Consider the following 24,439-nt stretch of genomic DNA (forward strand, 5'->3'; position numbering starts at 1 on the left):
AAGTTGCACCAGGGGAGGTTTAGGTTGGATATTAAGAGAAATTTATTTACTGAAAGGTTTGTGTGGCATTGCAATAGGCTGCCCAGGGAAGTGGCTGAGTCACCATCCCTGGAGTTTCTTCAAGAAACCAGTAGATGCAGAACTTAGTAGCATGGTATAGCGGTGGTAGACTTCAGTACTAGGTTAAAGGTTGAACTAGGTGATCTCAGAGGTCTTTTCCAACCTGAACGATTCTAGGACTGGAGCTGTTTAACCCGTATCTCCTCTTCACATGAGGCACAGATGGTCTGCACATCAGCCCGGGGTAGAAGAAAGCACAAATCCCTGTGCCAGCTCCAGACCCGTGAGCCCACACTCAATTCGAATTTACTGTTTGCCTTGGTGCAGCCCCTGTCTACCCCAGGCACAGACCTGTGATGTAGAAAAAGTTAAGAAGAAAACCCTAGCAGTGGACAGAGGAGCCTCCTCATCCCCTTGAAGATGAACGCTTGGCCACGTGCCCTGTGCTGCCTGGGCACATTGGGGGGTTCCTGGTGGGCACAGGCTGCTGCTGCCCTGTCCTGGATTTGCCATTTGGATGTCAATAGGAATGTTCCGCCATGGGTCAACAGTCAGGGACACGGTATTTTATTCAGCTCAAAAAAGGCAACTAGGTGTTAAAAAGAAAATGGGGGAAAAAAATTAACCCACAAAAGCCTTCCAGCCCTGTTTTGTCCCAGTTTTAAATGGCAAAATCTGTACTTTGTTCTCGGCTGTTGTTGCAAAATTGAACCACTTTCAGCCTCTCGCCTTACTTAACCACAGGCTACATCCTCACAGAGCTGCTGAGTGCAACGCAGAATCAAAGATTGTGCCTGGCCCAGAAACCTGAATTGTGTGAACTTCGCTAAAAGTACACAAGGAAGCCTGGCTTCGAAGTGCAGCGGTCACAAGCCAGTGAGCCCCCAAAGAACCGCTGTGCGCGCCGCACCAAACCAAGGAGCGCGTGTCCAGCTGAGACATGCCGTGCTGCACATCCATGCAGTGCCCTCCCCAAAACTGCCCCGGCCCAGCAGCCCCAAGGTGCTACGTGGGGCTGCACCTCATTTCCCAGGCAATTTGTCCATGAACAAACTGAGCCCAGGCACCACTCAGGAGCGTTTCTGGATGGAGGAGACAGGGATGCTGCTGCTGTCAGCAGGTAACGTGGGGAGGATAATTTACTTATCAAGCCATTTAACGTAATTCTCAGATATTAATACTGTGCTTTCTATTTCTTTTAGGCCTTGAGTAATCCCTTCCCTGCTCTGACATACGCTACCCCATAGAGCCAGGGCCGTGAGTTGCATTACTGCTGCTGCGGTCCCTATGCATGAGCTCCCCAGCCATGCCCGTCCTTGCCGAGGGGGAGCTTCCCCCTTGTTCCTCCGCCTGGCAGCACCAGACACCAAACTGACGCCTGCGCCTCAGCAGGAGCAGCCCAAGCTCTGTAACCACCAGCCCTGCCGCAGCCAGCAGAGGCTCGCTCAGCGCCGGTCTGTCTGCAGCGGCTCCCTGGTGACTGTTTTATCTGAGGCCATCCTGAACACCGTAAAAAAGCGCGATTCCAGCCCAGCAGAAGGACTATATATACAGTACACATATATATTTACGTGATCATTAGAGTTAAATGTGCCATGCTATGAGCTGTGTCTGACACCCAGCTGGTGTTTCCCCAAAGTGTCTTCCAAAAGTGGAGTCCCCAGCCAGCACAAGTGGCCCCAAGAGTGCCCAGCCTACACCCACCAAGCCCCAGGCAGGCTCGGGGTCTTTCCTCCTCCCCACTTCTCTGCCCCTGGTGCCTCCTGGAGGCCAGGAGGGTGGGGGGTGCCAGCTGCCTGCGAGGAGCCTGGCTTTTGCAATGCACTCCAGCCCTGCGGCGCGGCTCGCTCGCCCCAGCCTGCTGCTGTTAATTGAGTTGCCACTTTATCTGATGCCTCCCTTCCCAGACAGCACGTCTTGCTCAGTTGCAGCTTTCATAGCTTCATTACAAATGACGTATCTCATATCACGGGGGATGTTATTTACACAGCAGCTCTTGCTGTCTGACATCTGCATTTAGATTACAGCGCGGCAAAGCCCCCACGCTCCGTGCACCCAGGACCCAACGCCTTCCCATCGGCTCCTCTGTCCCTTCTCCTACAGGCAGGGGACTGTGACCCCCACAAGCCATGCTGCAAAGAGCTGCATGTGGGGCTTTGTGCTCAAGTGTCCCGCAGCAAGGCCAGTGCCACCCCGCGGTGCCATCCCTCTCCCCGGCTGGGCTCTGGGTGCTGAGGATGCTCTGCGTGGGGCAGATACCCAGACCTGGTGTGTGTGGTGGCAGCGAGAGCTGCTGTAGGTAGCCAGCCACGGGCTGGACTCGAAACCAGGCTCCATGAGTTATTTATAAGCTACGGGAGGGAAGCGGCAATAAATAATACATTGGCACTCTCACATTCTGCAAGCGTGAGTCTATAGATAAATATTTCATTCTCCAGGAATACGCACAGGCTTGTTGATAAATAAAAATTGGAAAATGTTCCATTGGATGGCTTTAAATGTGACTCCAAACTTGCATCCAAAGAACAGTGTGTACCTTGTATACAGCACAAAGATGCTAATTTTCCCCAGCAGAGGCTGCCTCAAATGTATCGTTGCAGCACACTGGGCACAGTGCCTGGTGTAGCACGCACACCCCAGAAACACACAGCCCCAGCTTTCCCTTCCACACCGTTATTTTAACATCACTTTTATAACAAAGGTATTCAACCAGCTTCGCTAATTATACCTTGTACCACCTGGGCTCAGGACACAGCTGTCAGGCTTCCAAATATTAGCGGAGAGACCCAGAAGGCAGCACGTTTCCTCTTCTAAGTGTCACTGAAGTTCACATTGTGCTCAGGCGTGGCTGGCGATGCAAAGCTTGTTGCTGCTGTTTAATTAGGCAGGTGGCTTCTCCCCTAGGAAGAGCATGAGATACAGAGCATGAGATGCAGCCACCCCCTGCCCCGCTCATGCTGCACCCGCACCCCCAGCAGCCACCCCCAGGACAGGCTCATCGCCCCTGCCCTCCTCCTCAGCAGGGACAGTCCTGCACCAGCACCTTTTCCTTTGCAGGGGGCTTTTTCCCCCACCTGCTACTTGTATGAAGCACACAGGGAGAGAGAAACGTGCTAAACGTGACGAGTCTGAAATGACACAACGTGCATCTTCAGTGCAACAAGTGCAGGAATTTCACCCCTGGTCTGATCTATTCCCTGTGTTGCAGGTCCCCTCTTCTTCCAGCCCCATTAGAAACCATCCAGGCTCTGTTATATGTCAGGAAATAAGTTCAGAAAGAAGATACATCTTTCCCATGCCCTATCTCCTCCTCCTCCAATACTGGTTTATCACCCTGAATAAACTGGAGTAATTGTGCAGAAAATTGCTCGATCCACAGTGTGCCCATGAGGAATTTCTGCCCTGGGTAACTGCCTGTCACCAGCGGCTGGGCCCCCCCAGCAGCAGTGTCCCAGGCACATGGGGTTGTGTAGGGGTGCTGTGGGATGAGGCAGGACGTCCTCCTGCAGGCCTGCACCGGGGCGGGCACAGCCTCTTGGTGCCCCTCAGCTCCCAGACACATCGGGATGAATCTGGGCAGTGCCAGGCAGGGCAGGGGGCAGAAGCACCGTGCCCCCAAAAACACGTGCCTGCTCCCCCTGGCTGGGTGCCGAGGGCTGCCCAAGCCTGAGGTTTGCTCCCTGCGTGGTGCAGCCCCCACATCCTCGCCCTGCTCGTCTGGGTGTGCTGGGCTGGCTCGTCCCATGGGTGGCAGAGCTGCCACAGGGACGTGGGGCACCCGGGCACCCTGCTCCTCTTTGCAACACCGCAGTGCTGGCAGGCGTTTTGGCAAAAGCTGGGCAGGGGGTCCTGAACCAGACACGGGTCCGTCCCCCACCCTGGCAGCTGGTCTCTGGTGAGGTCTGGGAGGGATGCAGGGCAGCAGATGTGGCTTGGCACAGACCCGTGTGGAACATGCCATCATTTTCACTGCTTCATCCCACAGCAGGGCATGGACAGGAGCAGAGCTGTCCAGAGGAGCGTGTATGCAGAATGAAGCCAGTGCTAAAAGGGACAGCTCCAGCGAGTATTTAAAACAACCCTGGCAGCAAGCCCCATCTTGCTGCTCCCTGGCAGCCCTGGGCACAACAGCAGCTCTGGTAAATGGCCAGCACCTCACTGGAAACCTTCACTCACCAGCACTCAAAGTCTGTCCCTACTTAATCCCTGCACAGCAATTCCCCTCCTCACAAAGGGTATGCAAATACCTTTAGTGTTGATAAATCCCTGATGTATCAACTTCCAGGGATATTTAGGCAGCAAAATATCACTTCATTGCAATGCAAATGGAGGAAGCCCAGTCGAGGTGAGCGGGGAGGAGCGCTCGCACCTGCCCCTGCTGCTTTGTGCCAAATGAGCACCCCAGTTCTGCTGCTCCAGCACCGATTGTGCTCACCAGGCACAGCACAGGGTTTGGATGTGTTTCAGTGAGCAGGGACAGGGAAGTAACCAGCCCTGGTTCTAAGGGTGAGGAAGCAGATCCTCCTCCCAGCAGATCTTCCACCAGGTTTCCTTCCCCAGAGCCTTTCCTCACCCTCTGCCCCTCCCCTGAGATAACTATCAGTGATACCGCGGGTTTAATTAATGTTTTTGACTTCCAGCACACTGATGGGATTTCTCCTCTGTGCTTTTGCCAGGACTCTTCTGATCCTGCCAAGCAGCCAGGAAATCTGGGCTGGGAAGAGCGGCTCCCCACCTGCAGCTGCGGGCCAGGCAAGGGGCCGTGCGCGGACACTCAGATCTCATGCTGGGCATCGCATGAGAAGCAGCAGCAGCCAGTGAAACATGGTCCTCCCTGCACCCCAGCACCAGTCCCAGCCTCACTGGGGCAAGAAAAGGGACTGTGACCCTGTCACAGACAGCAGTCCCCATGTCCCCCATGGTAGCACAGGCTCCCAGCAAGCTTGATGGCACTTGTCCCCAGCTCTGCTCACTCCTGAAGCCAGGATCACCCCTCTGGTGTCACGGCCACCTCCCTCAGGCAGGCACACAACACTTTGACCTCCATTCCTTGCTCTGCTCCATGCCTCCAGCCCTTGCAGGCTGCCCCCAGGGTCCCAGACACCTGGGCACGAAGGTGCGTGCGGGCCGGCACGTGGCAGCAGGGAGACGTGCGTCCAGGCAGCACCAGAAGTGGCCGGGAGCCTTAAAAGGGCTCTTTAGCTCTCTGGTCCACTGCTCCTATCATTACAATTAATTACCGACCAGCCAGGGTGGCTCCCCTCCATCAGGCGGGGCTCCCACGCCCACAGGATAGGTTTGGGGAGGGCTGGTGTCCCCAGCCACATGCAGCCAGACGCACCAGAAAAAAGAAAATGGCCAGGACAGGACACAAGCCTGACCAGGGCACGGGCAGGGAGCAATGCACAGGGGCAAGCAGGGAACAGATCCTCTCCAGCAGATGTGCCCTGTGCTCCTGAGGCTGCAGGTACCAGGACCACTGCCTCCATCCCCACCACGCAGCCCCAGCCCCTCTGTACCGAAATAGCTGCTCGGCCCCAGCCTCCAGCTCTGCCTCCCTGCTAACCGAAATAGCCCTGCTAGCAGCTGGTGCATTGCCGCTGTCCGGGGCCTTTCTACTTCTGTCCAAGATGCTCAGACAAGGTAAAATTAGATTTCCTTTAAAACGCAGCCCTACTCTTAAAAAGAAATGCTAACAACACACAGCCCAAGGGCTAAAGATGGAGCCAAGCCCATTAATACACTGGCGCCTTTGCCATCCCAAGTGGGATTTTGGAGCCAGCTCGCTGCACCACAGCCAGGGATGTGCTGCTGCTGCTCCAGAGCTGGCTCCAGCCATGGCTCCCTTTCCTACAGGGAGGCAAGGGAATCCAGTGCAGGTGGCTGCCTCTAATTACAGGGAGGGCTTCTTCCCAGGGTGTTTAATTAGTGCCAGAGGGCAGAGAGGTGCTATTAGAGCCAAGGCAGCCTCAGCGTGGTCTGGCAGACATGCGGCAGCAAAGGGAATCAGGCAGCAGTGGAGTGGGGAGCTCACTGCACCGGATGGGAGGTCCCCAGCGAGGTCAGAGAGCAGTGCTGGGGACACGCTCACCTCCTGGCTGCATCCACACTGCCATGGGGGAGCGGGGAGGTCTGCAGTAAGAGGAGGTCCTGATCCTGCTTCTCCCCCTCCTGCTGCACTGCCATGCTACAGTGCTTTTGTGAGCCCCAGAAAACCCTCACAAGGACTGCAGCATTTTTCTAAGCCTATTAATCAAACCAAATTTGGGAGCTAAAACCTTCCCATAGAAGTGCTGTCTGCACCTAGAGCAGGAGATGTCCCTCACCCGTGGCCAGGGCTGCAGGAGTAGCGGTGGGCAAAACATCCCCCTTGCAGTGAAGCACGGGGTCATCAGGTTCAGCAGCACACCCTGGGGAGGAGCTGTGCCTTTCCCAGCCATCATCAGCCTCAGGAGCAGGCTGTGAACTTCTCAGCTGTGCTCATTACTGCCAGTGAGCCGTGAAGCCCCCCTGCAAGCCCTCCTGGCTCCCCAGCTGAGCCGGGGGTGCTGCTGCCTGGGCTGCTTGGTTAAACGCTTGCTGCGAAGTGGGCTGCTTTCTGCGAAACTCGCTGCAGAGACCTGCTTGCTTCCAGCATGGGCGATCGATGCACAGACCTCGCTGTGCGCAAGCCTGGCTGGTCAGAGAGCTCAGCCCCGGCTCTGGCTGCTTCCCAGCAGCCACTTAACCATTGCCTGGCAGTGGGGCCCCAGCACTAACATGGTCACTGCCGCAGCCACAGGCGGCACTGGGCCGGACGGGGCTGGCACGCATCCCTGCCACAGCCAGGGTGCCTGTAGGCACTGTTGCACCCACACCTCCAGCAGCATCCTCGCTCCTGGTGGTCTCTTCTCTTCTCCACACACCCCACAGGCACTCTGGCCATCACAACAAGGCGCAGTAGTGCTGTGCTGGGGTGCCACGGTGGGGAAGACCTGCACCAGCCTTCCCTCCTGCAGTGCTGCCCAGCGCAAATCCCTTTAAACACTCCAGGACACCACGCCTCGAGCTTCCCCAATGGACATAAGGTTACTTATAACACCCTAAGCTCCTCAGCAGATGACTGCTTGAGACCATCAAAAGAGGACTTAAAAGCTTAAGGCAGGTAAACATTTAAATTGCTCTAAGCCCCCGTGATGCCGCAGCCAGGCCAGAGGGAAGTCCCCATGATACAGCCTCCACTGGGACCCCGAGGTCTCGGCCACCCCCCGACCGCATCCACACCGCGAAGGCTCGCCCCACCACGTCTCCCCTGGCACCATATTTATTTTCTGTCTAGACGCTGGTGGATTTGATATGCAGCCCTCTGCACCTCTGCCAGGGCTTCTGCGCCGTTTCATCAGGAGAGCAATAAAAGTAATGGCTTTCTGTGGGCAGTTGCATGCTTAATTCGAGCTCTACCCACTGAAAAGCCTGAATGAAATTGCACAGAGCTCAGTCGGTGCCCCAGGAGTGTTTTCATAAATAAATCTTGAGGTTTCAGTGGGATCTTTAATACACACTAAGTAGGAGTCTGTCACAAATATGTCCTCTCGCTAAGGGACAGCAGAATAGATCTTGTTTACAACAGCAGATCAATCCACACAGATTTTCCTCAAGTGGTTTCTCAGTGTCATTAATGACTCTTCCCTTCTGGTTGCACAGAACTGTATTTGCAGGCACTGGGTACCGCAAATTACTTCATTCGCTTTCAAGGCACCGAAGCTGCCCTTAAGCTCAACATTGCAAGTTATTGCAAGTATCTGCCCTTCTCGTCTCTGAGGAACCATGAGAAGAGCCTTGCTGCCTGTCTCCCTTCCCAGTTCTTGTGCTCCGACACGTTCGTTTGCAGTGTGGGAACAAACCGAGCTCTCCGGTTCATGCCACGTATCTGCCCTGGGGGTGGCTGTAGCGGAGGAGGACCCTGGGCACGGGACGCTCGCCCTCCCCAGGCTCCGTTAGCCCAGCCGGTGCCACTGACACAGCCTTCCCGAACGCACCCTGAAGGGCAGGAACAACCTGTCCCTTCCCAGAGCTCGCTGCCCACCTTGGAGCAGGGCTGGCTCTCAGATTCCCTGTTACTTCTACAAATATTTATTCCTACAGCAGCAGCCTTGCAGGCACTTCAGCTTGCTATTTAACTTCGCTGGGATATACACCACCTGAAGCACACAGGCGTTGCAAAGGCAACAAAGCAAATTAATGTTTTACTTCAGCAGAAGGAAGATCCCATCCAGCCAAGCAACTGCACACCCACACAACTCCGTTTCAGCACCCTTCTGGCCGAGCACAAGGGCTCCCATATCCCAACCCGTGTGTGGTGCTGCCGCAAGCCCCACACCTCCTCTGCTCCTGGCCTCTGCTCCCCCTCTCAAACAGGCACAGGAGGAGCCCCAGCAGTGGCAGCGATGGCAGGGAGCGACCCCCAGCAGGCGATGGATCACTGCTGTTAGCCCTGCAACAGCCATGGGAACCTGCTCCCCAGTCTCTCATGGGTTTTATCTCTGTGTGAAGCCATAAGGAGAGGGGGAACGGCAGCCAAGCACTTTGATGTGGACCAGTACAGAGTTGCCAGTGTTCAGGCAGTCACCTCAGGCTCCCCAGGTCAGCAGAGGATGCTGGCTTCCTCCAGCTGAAGGCCCAGACCTCTGAGAAACACTCCAGACCCAGGAACCCCGCCAGGGGTGAACACACACTTGGAGGGGCTGGAAGATTTCCACATGAAAGGCGGAATCCTCCATATGAAAGCAGGACTTGGGCAGAAACACAGAGACTGCAGCGTGACGCTAACATGAAAAGCAAATTCATGCATACGGGCTGTGTGTGAGAGCCTACAAACACCCGTTTCCACGCTTCGCAAGTGCGGGCTCGCACCACGCGCAGGAGGAACGCCCGCAGGCCCGGCCGGGTCCTCACGCTGCCAGAGGCCGCTCTGAGAGTCCTGCAGCAGGGCCGGGAGCCCAGGGGCACTCTCCTGCCTCTGCACCACAGTGGTGGGACCCCACAGTTGGGTACAACTGCAGGCCCTGTCCCAGAAAGCACAGCTCCAGTCACACCAGCACACCCGGGAGGCCCCTGGCACAGCAGGCGTGAGGCACGCAGCTCCCCACAGCTGCTGTGTCTTCATGCTGAAGGATCCCCACATGCACTTCACCACTTCTTTAAACAAAATCCAAGCCCTGGCCGTCAAATTGAATCCTTTACCACAGTGCTAAGCTCCGTACGAATTTCAAGCCCTAAAAAAGCAATTGATTATGAAGCTATTTAAGTAATAACCATACAATTACATCATGAGAGACAGGGAAATAGCGAGAGAATTTATAAAAAAGCCTGGCTTACTCAGCTTTTAATGTAGCACAAGTGTTCACTCAGGCATTCTTGGAATGAGAATTTTAAATTAAGGCTGATGATAGCTTGAAATAATATGCTCCATACTGTCTACAAGGCTTTTATTTTATTAACTGCTGCATCTCGAACAGGATGATAAATTCACTCAGTACTGGTCAATTAGCACTTTTCCTTCAGCCTGTGTTTTCTGCAGATACATCCTCTGCAATCCAGTCTGTGCTGGTGCTGAGCTCTTGCAAAAAGCTTTCCTGTTCAACTGAATTTAATGACTGAGAGGCTTGCTGTTGGGCAAGTCCTAGTCCCTGGGGTGAAACCAAATGGGACATGCCTTCACATCTCTCTGCTCAATGCTTTGACACTTCTTTTTAACTAATATCCCTGAAGCCCCAGGGAACAGAGCAGCACATTCCTAACCCCAGCCCTCTAGTCTCCGTGCCCTGGTTTGGCTTCATTTCCCCTTTCTAGGTTCAGACCCACTCCCATTTTTGGGAAATATCTTCACCCCCTAGCTGCCATTTCTCTCTCACCCTGCTCCGTCACCAAGTTTGTGGCAGGGTCATTGCTTGGCCTCTGCTAACAATAGTGACAGGACACTCGCTGATAGGTGAGGCACCGTGTCCTCGCCTCTTTGTGAGGCCCTCAGCACCCTGGGGAGCCCCCTTGGCTTGGGACCCTGGGAACATGCTGGGAGAAAGAGCGAATGACTTAAGGAAATGAACACGCAGATGGGAGCAGCTGCTTGCTGGCATCTTGCTCAGGACACCATCTCACCCAGCAGCCCAGCTCCAGCTGTGGCCCACGGCAGGCTCCCAAAGAAAGGAGCAAGAAGAGGGGCAGTTTAACAGTATGTCCCAGCACATGCTAACAGCCATCGAGGATTTGTGGCACTGGGACTTTCTGAGCCAGAGGTGATACCTTGTCTTTCTAGCCTCCAAGGGACACATTTTCAGAAGGAACTAGCCCAGTTTGCCGTATCTTAAACAGCAGCCCTACGGAAAGCAGATCTGGTTCCCAGGGAGAGCTCGTCACCTGCCTGACCCACAGCAGAGCCCAGCGCTCACTGCAAGGCCCTGCCCTGGCTGCAGAGCAGCACGGGGCTTTCTCAGAGCTCATTGAGAAAACGCCATGCACAGCCCCTTCCTGACACCTCCCCGCAGCGCTGCAGAGGCCCTGGGGATTGCTGTTAGCACGGACCATCTCCTGCACAGGGCGCTACCTCCTCAAGATGCGTGCTCCTGCCAGGCTCAGCACCGAGCAGAGCCCTCCTGGGAAGCTGGGAGATGCCCCCAGGCTTTGCTGAGATCAGGAGGACAAACTGGGCAGACTGGTCACTGGGGCTGCTGTGGGAACGCAGAGCATTCGAACGAAGCCTGGCCTAAATACAGCATCTCATTTAAGGACATGAAAGGCGGCAGCAAAGAGCTCTACTGATTTATACTCAGGATACAGGTACAATAAGCAATTCAGTAAATAAAATGAAATGCCAGCTGGGGAGGGCTCACAGGAAAGTTTCCCCTTAGAAACAGCTGATTCTTCAACAGTCTGACATTGCAAGTGTCCTAAATTCCTTAAACCGGACACGTAACTGGAAAATGCCATGGTGGCACCACCTCTGCAATGACACAGGAAAATTCAAGTCCCAATTCCCCCAGCCCCTTCCCCTGCCTGGTGTTTTTCCATGGCCTGGTTATCCTTTGGACATGTCCCAGGTTCCTTCCTGTGGTGGTCTCTGAAATTCATTTAAATCAGGAAATTACCCGGCCTGTTTTTCTCCACTGGCTCCGTGTGTCTGGGCTGACAAATGACAGCACAACGGGATGTCAAGCACCGTTTAACTCTTCACCACCAGGGCAGGACCCTTCTCTGTGACACCTGGCCTCTCGAGCACGGGGCTGAGCAGGGAGCCAAGCTGCATCTCAACAAGACCAGAAGGATCAAGGTATATCAAGGTATCCTGCTACAGGACAGGGCATGGGGGGGTCCTATCCTGTTGGAGAGACCCCAGGCCCTCCGCAACAGCTTGGCAAGCTCACATACATGGGAAACCTTCAGCCACACGGGGTCCTCTGCAGAGGAGCTCAAAGAGCCGGGCTGCACCCAGGCTCAGCCCAGCCAGGGTCCCTGCATGCTCCAGCCGAAATGGCCAAACAGAGATTAACGCCAGAAGGAGAGTTGGAAAAGTTGATTAATCAAGACTCGGAAACAAAGCTGGCTTGATTTCTTTTGAAACGGAGAGCAGCCCCTCAGACAGCAGCAGGCATGAGCCTGCGCAGCTTTCAGTGCTGAGGAAGATAAGAGCTCGCCTGGCCTCGGTCCAACCCAGCTTGAGGGAGATGCATCATGGAAGCGAGCGGCTCAAAAAACCCACAGCGCCCACTCCCAAGGCACTAAGGTGGGCTTGTAGGACCTGGCCAGAGGCCGAACAGGGAGCTCAGCACCATCCTGGACCACACTGCTCCTTGCTTTGCACCAGGAGTCAGCACCAGGCACAGAGGCGCTGTAACAGCCACCAGTGGGACAGTCACATCCTTGCCCTGCGTGGGGCCGGGCAGGGGTCAGGCACTTCCAGCAAAACCAGATGGGCCAGGAGAGCCAGGAGCTGATTCACAGGCACTGGCAGGAGCTCCAGGTGCTGTGGCGGGAGCTGGTCAAGGGGATGAGAAGCACTGCTGGTTGTTTCACAGCCTGCACTGGCCCTGTAAATCAGATGGGGAGATGTAGCAGGCTCATCATGGTGAGATTAACCTTTTTTTTTTTTGCTGGTATTATGCCAACACCATTGAGCCTTGCTTCATCACCCTCTCATTTCCAGTGGCTTTAAATAAAAGCCTCTTCCCTGCACTGTTTGTGATGTGGGTAAACAAAGCGCCAGCTCCTGGCCAGAGGGCTGGGGAAGGCAGCAGGGCGAGCCAGCGCCGCGCACCCCTCTGCTCGCAGCACCAGGACCAGATGGGGCTGAGCTCCCCGTCCCTGCACCCAGGACCACGGCACCCAGTGGCCCACCCCAGTCTGTGGCAGGTGGTCCAGGCACAAACCACACCAGCAAAGGGAGCTATGGCTTTAATTAGAAACAAGCCTCCCCTGTTAAATAGCCCACAACACTTCGAGTGCTGTTTGTAAGGAAAACATTTTATTTCCAGGGAGATAGCTGACTTACATAACAGCTGTAAAACCCCATTAATGAGAGGATAAGAGCTCTGTAGCTGTCACAGAAATGCACTGGTTCATTTTTTGCCTTCAGCGTTGCTTACAATTCAGTCTGCACTCAGGATCACTCATTCGGCAGATGTTAGCATGGCAAACTCGAGTTATCGGCACTGATGGTCCCGACGGCTGCTCGCTGGGCTCCTGGGGGCTACCACAGCCACCCACCCTCCCAGTGCTGAGGGCAGCCTGCAAGCCAGCCCCCCGGGACAGCACCACCCCTGGGCTCAGGGTGCGATGGCACTGGGGTGGGAGGGTGCCCAGTGCAGTCCCCCTCCCACAAGGGCAGGGAAAGGCACACGTGAACACCTCCCAGCTTTACAGATAGAGTGGTGAGTCAATTAAACCTCTCTGCAGTTTGCTCTGTATGGTATAACTGAACACCACTAAGAGCTTCCCTCCCTCCTCTTTATGGAGGCACAAAATCCCCGCTGTAAGAACTGCAGCACAAAGTTACACCACAACAAAAACCCCAGCCCAAGCATGCAGGAAACATTTGGGGCAGAAGGGCTCTGACAGCACCCGCCCCAAGCACCTCCCATGACTGACGCATTTAGGATGCTGAGACACAAGTGCATTTTGTGTTGCACAGAATTGCAGTGCTGTGTCTCCATTTATTTGATTTGTATTGCCTGAAGGAAAATGCTTTTGCTGTCTTCATGTACTCACTCGAAGCATTCAGCTTCAAAATAAAAGCTCCAGGGACCTGTCATCATATGTTTTCTTCCCCATAAAGGAAGGGCAAGAAGCAGCCTTTTCAAGCTGAACTGCAGAAAAGTGCTCAAGACCTCTGTTGCTCCTTCACGTTGCTCAGAGACGACCTTGCAAAGTTCGCTTTTTAAAGCGGCTCTCTCCTCCTGCTGTAGTTTTACATTAGAGCTGCCATGTCCTGACTTCACTGCTTTACCTGGAGGACTTTGATAGCTTTTGGAGGAGATGGAAAAGGAGCAGCACTGCTCAGGCTCTTCCACCCTGAATAAATGTTCTCAGGACTTGACCCGGCATAGCCCATTGCATGAGCGATCTCTTCCACCAGCATTACAAGCGCTCACGTGTAGCAGCCTGGTGCGCCTCTGTGGGATGGCAACAGGTCCTGTTTGCTGGGGTCTGGGCAATTCCCCTCAACGCCTGGTGGGCTTCAGCAGGATTTTCTCCCCCCCCAGCTGTGCTGAGGGCTGTGGGTGGGTACGTGATGTGTGCAAGCACACCGTGCTCAGCCCTGCTCCTCCAGCCCCATGCATGTACGCACAACCCAGTGCTGCTGGGAAAGAGAAAACCAGTTCCCCGGTTTCTCCCAGTGCAGGTACTGGTTTCTGCCCCAGGTGCCTCTGTTTTGCTCAATGCACTTCCTGCAGTGCTTGCCCCAGAGCCCATCCTGAAGCAGTGTGGGACGGCGCTGCCTGCAGGGACCCCAGCACCTGCTGCTACCTGCAACCCTGCAGCACCCACCTGCAGCAGCACAGCCTCCCTGCCAGCCACAGAGCTCAGTCCTTGCCCTTAGAGTAGGGAAGGAAAAAAAATATTTGAATCATGTACTTTGCAATAGAACAGTAAATCTACAGTCATTTCTACTTCTGCACTGCACTTCTGCCAAGCATTGTTTTGCTCTAAAAGCTTCAGCTTGCTCTGACAACGCTGTTCATGTTGTACCAGATCTCTCACCCTCTCCTTCTGTCTCTCACTTTCTTTTCACCTCCCCTTCCTCCCCCTCCTGTTATTTCCATTTCCGTTTGGGGAAGCAGCAGAGATGAAACACAGGCTTCCCTGGCTACTCCTGCAGGCTCTGAATTGCCCAAACCAGCCAATTTGGTTCAGCCTCTGCTCCTCTTTTGCTCACCGCTGACAGTCTCTGCAAAGATCGTGATGCATTTACTCTTCTGGCACAGTGAGAGCGATGGGACAGAAGCGCTCCGAGCATTGTTAAAGAACCTGCAGAGAGGCTTCGCAGATGCAGGGGCTGGAAGATTCAGAAAGCCTGAACTGGCCCAGCATGGGGCCCCGCTAAATGACTTCCCTAAAATCAATGTCTCAAAAAGCCTTGCTGGAGCTGAGCTGTGCAGATCTGCACCCGGACCAGCCCGTGCCGTGCCATGGCTGCATTTGCCCCCGAGCCAGCGCTCCTGCCCAGCGGCCAGCACTGCCTGCAGAAACCACCTGCCAGCTCCCTTTGCTAGCTTCCCCACTGCCCCTAAGAAAAAGATGAGCCTTCAACACTCCTGCAAACTGCAGTGAACTCAGGCGTCAGGGATGCACAGAGGTGACCCGAGGCAATCACAGCTCAGTCAGCAGCAAGGCCGTGGGTGTTGCTCACCCCGAGAGCTGGAGCCTCCTCTGGCAGCTCCCTGCCCTACTTCTCTTTCATAAATACATAATTGTGACATGGCATTACATAATTTATCACGTTACATCGAGATTGGGGCCATCCTTGTGTAGTTTATTCCACTGAGCGCTGGAGCTGACAGGGAGGAGAGACAAACTGTACTGCAAGAGCACTCACGAGGGGTTTTTCTCATCCGAGGACTGATTGCCAGAGGCCCCCGTGCTGCGTGGGCTGTGACCCCTCCAACAGCCCTCTCCTGATCCAATCTGCTTGGAAAGCTTTTGGGCTGAGAACGGAGTTCGAGAGGCATCCCCGAGGACGTGAGCAAAACGCCTTGCACAGAGACCGAGCTCTGTGCTTGCTGCAGAGCTCAGCACACCATCCTGCCTCCACCTGCCCCACACCCAGCACAGCCCCCAGCACAGCCCTGTAACCACTGGGGGCTAGAAAAAACCTGGTACATCAGCAGACTTACCCAGACATCCCGCTCCTTCCCCAGAGCTGCCCCAGGTGCTGAGCAAGCAAGGGGCAGCCAGTGCTCAGGTCACTTGCACTCCCCCAGCCCTCCCATAGGACAGGGAGGCTCAGCCAGGAACTAGCGGGAGCAGCAAGCAGTGCTTGCACCCACGGGGAACTTGCTCTTTCAACCACTTGTACTTTTCAACTGATTGTCAATGATTTTTGGAGAGGCCTTAGGGCTGCGGCTCAGGGCAAGACAGAGTAAGGGTGCCCAGGTGCCACCGATTTCCCCCCCACAGCCAAACATCCAAGCCACAAGATGGTGTCCAGACACGTTATACCCTGCCAGAAAGCACGTTCCTTGAGAGAGATTTGTGAGACAGCTGCTGTTCCTAGGCTTTTTTCTTTTAAACACTACAGTCCTGCCTGACAAGCAGGCTGATGCCTTGTAATCCCCTTTCCTCAAGGTTTTTAATGTCACCTGACATCCTGAGCAAGGATGCCGCATGCAAACAGATGCTCTGACCAAATCTGGAGCACAAGAGAGAATTAGAGATGCCATTTGGCTGTTCCAAGCAGCTCCTAGGGACCAGTTCCTAGTGTTGCATAATTTATTGTTTTAACCAATTAACTAAGTGACTAGAAAAATCTTCCCTCGTAAGACAAGCAGATGACACAGGTTGACAGTGCCATAAACAGCAAGGAGCACACGCTGCTAATGCCAGTCACCTGAGTCACCCGGGGGATGGCCTCAGCACCTTAAAACACTCAGAGCACAGGGGCAGGCTGGGACCTGAGGGCACAGGTGATGCAAAGGAGGAAAGATTTGGTACAAGGAAGCAATGGCTAAGGATGTGACACAGGGGGCACAGCCTCCGAGTCCTCGAAACTGGGCTGTCCTGCACTACAATGGTCAGAGCACCAATAAAGCTGTTCTGGAGAACAGTAAGAAATACAGGTTGCAAAGAGCTTCTGGAGGAGTCTGGTCCAACCTCCTGTTCTCGGCAGGACTGTTACAAACACTGGAACAAGCCACTTAGGTTTTGGAGACCCCCACAGCCACTTTTCTGGCAACCAATTCTGACACTGCACCGAAAGATGGGGGAGTGGGGAGTCCAGAAGAAAGCTGCCTTGCCAAGAAGACAAGCCTTCAACAGGAAGGGTGTGCAGGGAAGGTGTTGCTGGCACACTTGGAGAGCACAGACACACAGGGTGGGGACACAAGCCCTCTGTCACTGGGGGGAGAGGCTAAACAGCACCTGGAGGCTAACACAGGTCATTCACCAAAAGCTGCATCAAAACCTCCAGCAGATTTTCCCACAACCAAGCAGATCAAAGGCTGACCAAGGGTCCCACTGCCACCCCAGCTCTTGAACACCTCCCTAGAACATGAGGCATGGCCAGTTTGTTATAGACACATGAGAACCAGCACATTCCAGCCTCAGGGTCTGCACATGGAAGTCCCAGACCTCCCTTCCTCACCTTGGGAAGGCAGAAAGCTCCATCTGCCCTGCCAACACTGCTGCCCAGCCTCAGAGTGCCCCTGCTGCTCCCCCAGAGCCTTTGCCCCCAGCCAGCCCAGGAGGTTGCTGACTCCCTGACCCCATTACCTGCTCCTCTCCCAGTAATGCAGCTCTCGGGTGCTGCTGGGGATGGGTGCCACATGCACCTGGTGCCTGGGGGTGGCCAAGACCAAGTCCCAGCCACAGCCCAGCATAAGGCAAGGTGATGAAGAGAGCACAGCCCCCAAGCAGAGGACTGACCCTTCATCACCTAAATAGCCTGGCCAGCACCAGCTGGGGTGAGCAAAGCCTGTGGATGGCCAATAAAAAACCCAGTGAGAGCAACGCACAGGTGTGCTATGTTATGGGTTAGTGTCGCCCAGGGCAGCTGCTAGTGTGCAGCTGTGTGAGAAGCCCCTGTGCCAGCCAGATCAGCCCTGCGTCACACCCCTGTGAGCACATTTGGTGCCTCTCACACCTACCGGCCTTTGTCACCACAGCTTTCTGGGGCATGGGGCTGCGGCCAGGAAGCAGCACCCTGTGCTCTGGGATGCTGCCCTTCCCCTGGGCACCTTCCTATTTCCTTATTTCCTTCCCCCTTCTTACCCCTGAGTCAGTCCCTGCGCAAGCCTGGTGTGATGGCAGCAGATGTGGCACGCTGCTGGCAGCGCCTCGGGCAGGACAGGGGATGGGGAGCAAGCCTGACGTGTCCCATCCCTTCTGCTTCTGGTCTGGGCTCTGCCAGTGGAGGTGGAGGGGCTGGTGTGGAGCAAGCTGTGAACCTGCGTGTGAGCCTGGCTGGGGAGCTCATCATTCCCCAGCCTCCCAGATCAGCCGGGGTATTTTGGCTCTCCAGTGACCATAGGCTGAAACATGCCCCAGCCACGCCACGGCCTCCCTCAAAGGGCATGCAATTAAAAAGCAAGCCTGCAATTTGGTAATTTGTAGAGAAGAAATCAGTTGCTGTGTGCCTCTCGCCTTGGTCTGCCCGCTCTGGTGACGGCTGCTCAGGGGCTCCTGGGGAGGTTCATCCCCAGAGATGCTGCTCGCCCGGCCGGAGCCACGCGAGCAGAGAGCGCTGCCTGCGCCCTGCCCCGAGGGGCGCCGCGGTGGCGAGGAGCCTTCCCAAACACCAGCTGGGTAAGCTGTCATCTCCTGTGCCTGGATCAAAGGCCGGTACCTTTAATCGGGCGCATCCGATTGGAGATGTGCGAGTTATAAGGCCCGCTCCCTGCAGCGGGGTGACGGCTCCGGCATTCTTCGCATTTTCTCGTTGCTGCTGGAAGCTGAACGCGTGTCCCGTGTGACGCCCCGCAGGCCACAGCCACGCTGCCCGGGGTGAGGAGGGATGCTGGCTGCCCTGGCCCCAGCTCAGGGCCCCGCGGGGAACAGCACATCGTGTTGATGTTGTGCGGATCCAAAGGCACAGCCTGGGCGGGTGCTTGCAGGACTGCAGCTGCGCTCATCCAAGTCTGTGCCTGGGGTGGCTCCTGCCCATGGGGGGCTCGCCTGCTCCACATGGCACAAGGCAGCTGAGGAAATAAAGAGCCAGGTAAAGAGCTTATGTTTATGGCACACTGCATGTACCTCTGGAGCCCACAAGACTGACGGAAGAAGCAGCGAGCACGAGGAGAAACCTCTGCCCGGCCCAGAGAGGCAGAGGGTGAGAAGTCATGTAAAAAGTCATGGTACTTGATAAATATTTCTGTTCAGCATTTGGAGGGCAAGAGCCAAACAATACAGCATGTTATAAAATATAATCGCTATAAAACACTTCCCACCCTCCGAGGGCTGCAGGAAGATGTCAAACAATAGCTACTGAGCTCAGATTTTTAAATCAGCAGCTCTGACACATGGCAGGGCGTAAAGGAGCCGGGTGAGAAGCCACCTAATGAGCGTCCCCAGGTGCCTGGGATTTCCCCTGGTGCTGGTGCTGGTGACCTGCCATCGCCTGGCCGGAGTAAACAGGATGTCCCACGTCGGTGCAGCCCCTGCTGGCACCCATCCTGTGCCACGGGATGGGACGGCCGCTGCCAGATTTCATGGATAAAGGACTTGGAGCGGGGAAATGCAATCAGTGTCAATTAGCACAGTTTTATGGGAAAGGGATCTTGGCATGCATGCGATTAGTGTTACCCGTATCAGTCAGACTTGTGATCGGTCTGAGGTAAGAAGCTTGCGTAAGGCACTTGGCAATGGGAGCAGCTGGGAAGAGGGCTGGAGTGGATGTGCCTGAAACCCAGGCGCTCCGTGGGTCCCGCAGCATTGCTGCCCCAGGCAGGCACCTGGGTTCACAGCTGCCAGCCTGTGCCTCCCGAGCCCCGTGCTGCATCACCGACCCGGGGCAACAAGTCCTGCTCCTGGCAGCCTCATCGCTTGCCTGGCTTTGATGGAGCCTCTCCTACACAAACCTGGGGTGAGACACCTTTATAGAGGAGAGCTCGCTGCTGACAAGAAGCAATAAGGAACGCCTGGCTGATTAATATCCTGTCATCTTTGACATGCATGCCAGAAATAGAAGAGCAGATAAGAGGGTGACTGTCAGGAGCATGATTAGAGACCCACAGAGGGAAGGGAACGCGTGCTCCAGACTGCAAGGGGCCGAGCACAGCACCTGAGCCCCTGGCTAAAGATGGGTCCTGCAATCCAGTCTGGTGTGGAGGCCACTGGCTTCTCTGTCACTCGCCTGTAATGGGAGGTGTTATGCAGAGCTCGCCCTCAGCAGCAGTCGTGCTGGGCTGTTTCTGCCTGGGGATGCAGCGGCTCCTTGCAGAGCCCCCCACAGAGCCAGGCCACGGTGCTGAAGGGGCCGGCTGCTGGCAGGGCATCCCCATGCTGCTGTCACCACACGCTGAGGCTCCTCGCGCTGCCGCAAGCCTCGTGGTCTCTGACATCTCCATCATGGCCCCCTTGGCACTGCCAGCTCCTGGGCAGCCTGGTAGAGGTGGCGGCTGGCCAGGACGTTGCTGCCTGCCCGCAGCCACCGCTCCTGATAGAGTGGAGGAGTGCGAGGGGCCAGCAGGACAGGAGGCTGCGTGTTTTGAAACCCAGCTGCGAAGGGCGGAAGGCTGCTCCCCACAAGCATCAGGGTGCAGACTGGCCCGTGGCCCAGTTTCGGTGGCTCCTCTCCCCCATGCAGGAGCAGAGCACATCTGGGAATCGGGCGGTGACGTTGTGCAAGACCTGCACACAGCCCCTGCACACAGCTGGTTCCCGCTTGGCCAATTGTCCCATAGCAGGGGCAGAAGCAACACCCTGCATTTTGAATGAAGCCAGCCTATGAGCACTGGTGAGCCTGTTCAAAGCTTTTTGCTTATGATGTCTAATAGTGATAAGCCTCCCAAAAAGATGAAAGATGTCCCTTGGTGTACTTAGGAAGCCAGAATAAGGCAGGAACAAACACCAGCCTTAAATTACTGTGAAAGCTGACACTGCCTTTTAACATTTAATGTGTAAAAATCCTGCGTCCCACCACATCTTGAAAGGAGCTCTGCATTATAAGTGTGACTGATAACTACTGGAGATAATTCGTGCCTCCTTCTGGCTGGTGCAAAAGCTGCCAGCAGGTATTATCTTTCATGCTATCATTTTTCCCTCTGGAGCCATAGGTTCACAGGCTGTGAACATAAATCCATGCAGCAAATACAGCTGATGTTCTCCTAATGCAGCATGCACTGCGCAGAACAGGACCTGGCTACGGCACGACCTGGAAAAAAGGAACAGCAAATGTTCGGGAGTTTCCCCTGGCCAGGCAGCAAGCACCACCAAATCTGCCCTCATCCTTCACATCCCCAGTGCCATGTGGCTCTCAGAACACTGAGGAATTGCTCAGGGTGTGCTCTAAATAGCCCAGTGCCCCTGAAATCAAGAGGGGGACATGATTTTTCTTGGCACATCAGAGGCCGGGTGTGCAACTCCTCCCTGCGTGAGGGCCAGGCTACAGAGCGAGGTGTCTGTGACCAGACATCTTCACAAGGCCCTGTGTTGCAGCAGAAGCTGCTCAGACCCCAAAACACCCAAGTCTGGGGCTTAAAGATGATTATCTAATCAAGGAGGAGCCATGTGGTGCTGCTGCTTAACGAGGACAGTGTTCCCACAGCAGGGCACAGCCCTGCGGACACTGAACTGCAGGCAGGTCCTCCGAGCCAATGTGAGGTGGTGGGGCCTAAGGCCACCCGCAGAGCAGGAGCAGTCCCCGGTCACCCAGCCTGTGCCCTGAGCTGGTGACGGTGCCCTGCCACCAGCTGAGATGCTCCTCATGTCCCCTGTCCCTCCTCGCTGGTGGCTCCTGCCCCTGGATGGTGGCACACATCCGCAGGGGCTGTGGCCTCACCTCGGGTCTGCCTCGTGAGTCCCGGGCATTGGCCCAGCATGTGGGCTCCCCCACGAGATTGATTTTACTCTGATTTCTACACAAACTATCCCATACAAAACCCATGGGAAGCGTTTCTTTGGGGCTGAAATTGTTCACTTGGATCAACACAGCCAGCACCAGGTTTTTAGTTCGCTCTCAAGCTCTCAGGCCTTAACAACAGAAGTGCTGGCAGGTATTTCCACCTGGCAGTGTTCTGAAAGAGGAAAAATAGCTGAAGCCTCTGGGATTAGCTGCCCTTTCTGTGAGAAGCATTTATCATTGTTCGTACAGCTCTCTGCAATCTTCATTTCCACCATCAAATGCGTGTGACCAGAGACCACTGGTCTATCTGAACACATTCCTTCTCCATCAAGCACAGACCGCGCGACGTGCCCCCATGCATACAAATCCCAGTTTGCCAGAAGATTTCAGGTTCCAGACAAGCCGGGCAAGGAGCGTTGCCGGCTCTGTGTGCTTTGTTGGCCACAACGCGCTGTTTATGTCCCTAGGAGTTACAGAAAGGACAAATATCTGCCCCCAGACCACTGCTATTGTACCGGTGTATTGAAGGCAAGGCAGATTTTGCAGCAGGAGGAGGCGCAATGCAGCCGGGGCTGCAGCTGTGAGGGAGGTGGGAGACACGGGGTGAGAGGGACGAGGGCTCTCCATATAGCACACAGTACACTAGGCCTCCTTTCAGCTCAAAAAAAATCCCATCTATTAAAGATTTGTGTAAAACAGGCATTCTCTCCGATTGCCATTGATACTCCCGGCTACAGAAGTATCAGAGTATTTCCAGCGGTTGTTTGTTATGGCAGTCTGAGGGGAGAATAAACCATCGTCTGGTTATTGCCCAGGCAGCAATGCGGCTGCGTTGGGAACATTTGAAAATATAAAAGCAAACTACAAGCAAATGGTTTGAGCTTTGACAATGTTTGCACATGATAATGATAATGTTAAACTTGTGAGACACTGTTCTACCACGCAGGCAAGGAAAATGAGGAGGAATATTTGCTTCCAGCTAATTGCTGAGCCTGTACGCTGCGTAACACAACAAAGAGCATTCTAAATAAGTTACCATTTGATCTTGAAGGTTGTGCAACAAAACTTCTCAATTGCCTTTTCTCATCATCAAAAGAATTTGGGATTACAGGGGAGATTTCATTTTTTCAGCTCTGAATACAGGGAGATGCCGGGGCGTGCCCTGACAAGCCAGCTATCCTCGTGCTTTGCCATCTGCGGGGCTCTCGTCATGTCTCCCGGCCCCAAGACGATCCCTCATGCGCGGGGCCAGGCTGCGGCCTGGGGCGGGTGATGGGACGGGGCAGAGGTGGTGCCCGTGGTCCTGTGTGGGCACCCGGTGCCCTGCTGGCACCACTGCTGTGCTACAGACCTTGGGATTCACCCCGTTATAACCGGCAGCCTGTTATCGTTTCAGTGTGACTGCTAGGCCACGTGCCGCAAGTGCCAGCCTGCCGCCCAGGCCGAGCCTCTCAGCCCCGCCTCGGCTTCGCAGCACGGCTCCGCAGCTCCTCCACAGCCACCACACGGCTTTTACAAGGCCTGGCTCAAAATAAAAGAGTTTGATCTTCTGTATGCGACAGACTGCGACATCTTGTCTCTGGGGGAGAAATTAGAAGGAATCAAACGAGTCGGGCTCCTGGCTAACCCCGCGCCGCAGCAGCTAACCGCACTGCGAGCGCTGCGCCCGGCTCTCGGGCTGCTGCAGGCAGCGAGGGCCAAGTGCCCCGTGCTCCCGCACCTGGGATTTCGAGGAATTAGCACGCCTTTTGCTGGACCGACTGTGTGAGGAGCAGTGCCCCTGCCCGGTGCCCGCCCTGTGCCCACAGCTGCCAAGCGTTGGACAAACAGCTCCCCGGGCAGGGGCCGGACAGACAGACCCCGGCTGGCCGTCAGCCCGGCGCTGTGCTGGGCTGGATTCACCTCTGGTCAGGCTCACGCCTGCTCTTGCATCACCACGGGGCTGTATTTTACAAGCAGCTATAAAGGACGCAGAGGGTATCAATTATGGTTTCCAAACAACTGATCCGCAAAAAGCAAAGCTATTTCAGGCAGGATAAATGCAGCCGAGGCCATTACATGTAATTCACGTCTGCCCGCAGCATTCCTGCCCTGCTGACTTGGGAGCTCGGCAGCGACTCAAGCTCCCTGTCCTGCCCCAGATGGGGCTTTGGGGACGGGGGGGGCTTCGCTTCCCAGAGCTGCTGCTTCCCCCGCACAACACCACGGGCCCTTTGCAGGGGGGCTCAGCGGGCACGGGCTGCAGAGACCCTCGGGCAGGAGGGGCTGCGGACCTGCACCCTTGTGCCTGGGACCACGGAGCAGTTGTCAGGATCTGTGCGTGATGCTGCACCCAGCCTGGCTGGTGCTCCTGCCCAGATTTAGCTGTCACATTTATTCATTAACAATCCGGTGCTCAGTTTTTATGACAAGCGTATGACTGCCTTGGCACTCCCTCCTCAGCCCAGTGTTATTTAATTGTTTCCCCCATTATTATTCGATAATGCATCCTACTACATATAGCTCTTGAGGGGAGAAGACGATCAAATGCTCTGCACATTTTATATCACCCTTGTTCTTTGCTGGAAAAACTTCACCATAGTGATGACTGGCGGAAGAAATTTAGCAGCATCTGCTGAAAATTTTTTGAGGTTTACAAGTAAATGACTCATGATAGCATATTTTATTGCATTTGGTTTAACAGTGCTGACTTCTTGCATTTCCTACTTCTGCAGTGTCTGCTGCTTTGAAAATGTGAAGCTCGGGTGGGTCAGCGTGGGCACGGAGTGCCAGCCCCAGTGGCTGTTTTACCATCTGGTATTTTCTCCTCCACCAGTTCCTGCTCGGGAGGAGCATTGCAGCCCATACAGCACTAACCGCTTCCCAGGCCACTGAGCAGAGATGCTGCATAATGGCAGGACTTTCGTTACTGGAGACTGTCCTAACACGGCAGATTCAGACAACGTCTGACTGGTTTTCCTGTAGGCCCATGGGGACTCAGCTCAGCTGAGCATCCTTCAGCTGGCCGGCTCTCTGCAACCCCCCTCCAGAGGCGAGGGGCTCAGTTTCACATGCCCTGTACTTTTTCGCTGCTGCTGGTGGTGTTTTTAAGTGCCCCGAATGAAACTTCCCTCTTTTCTGAGCACAGCGGGT

The 24,439-nt window shown here is 55.1% G+C and overlaps 1 long non-coding RNA gene across 1 annotated transcript; it reads right to left on the reverse strand.

Moving 5' to 3' along the window:
* Positions 1–1,225: 1,225 nt before the first annotated feature.
* LOC308199971 lies at positions 1,226–23,055 on the reverse strand. Its single transcript, XR_013955127.1, has 3 exons — positions 17,020–23,055; positions 2,789–2,960; positions 1,226–2,411 (listed from the first exon to the last, which is right to left on the reverse strand). It is a non-coding gene; the product is annotated as an uncharacterized lncRNA (long non-coding RNA).
* Between the last annotated feature and the right edge of the window lie 1,384 nt (positions 23,056–24,439).

Source organism: Anser brachyrhynchus (genome assembly GCF_964034855.1).
Source record: "Anser brachyrhynchus genome assembly, chromosome: 9".
NCBI classification, from domain to species: Eukaryota; Metazoa; Chordata; class Aves; order Anseriformes; family Anatidae; genus Anser; species Anser brachyrhynchus.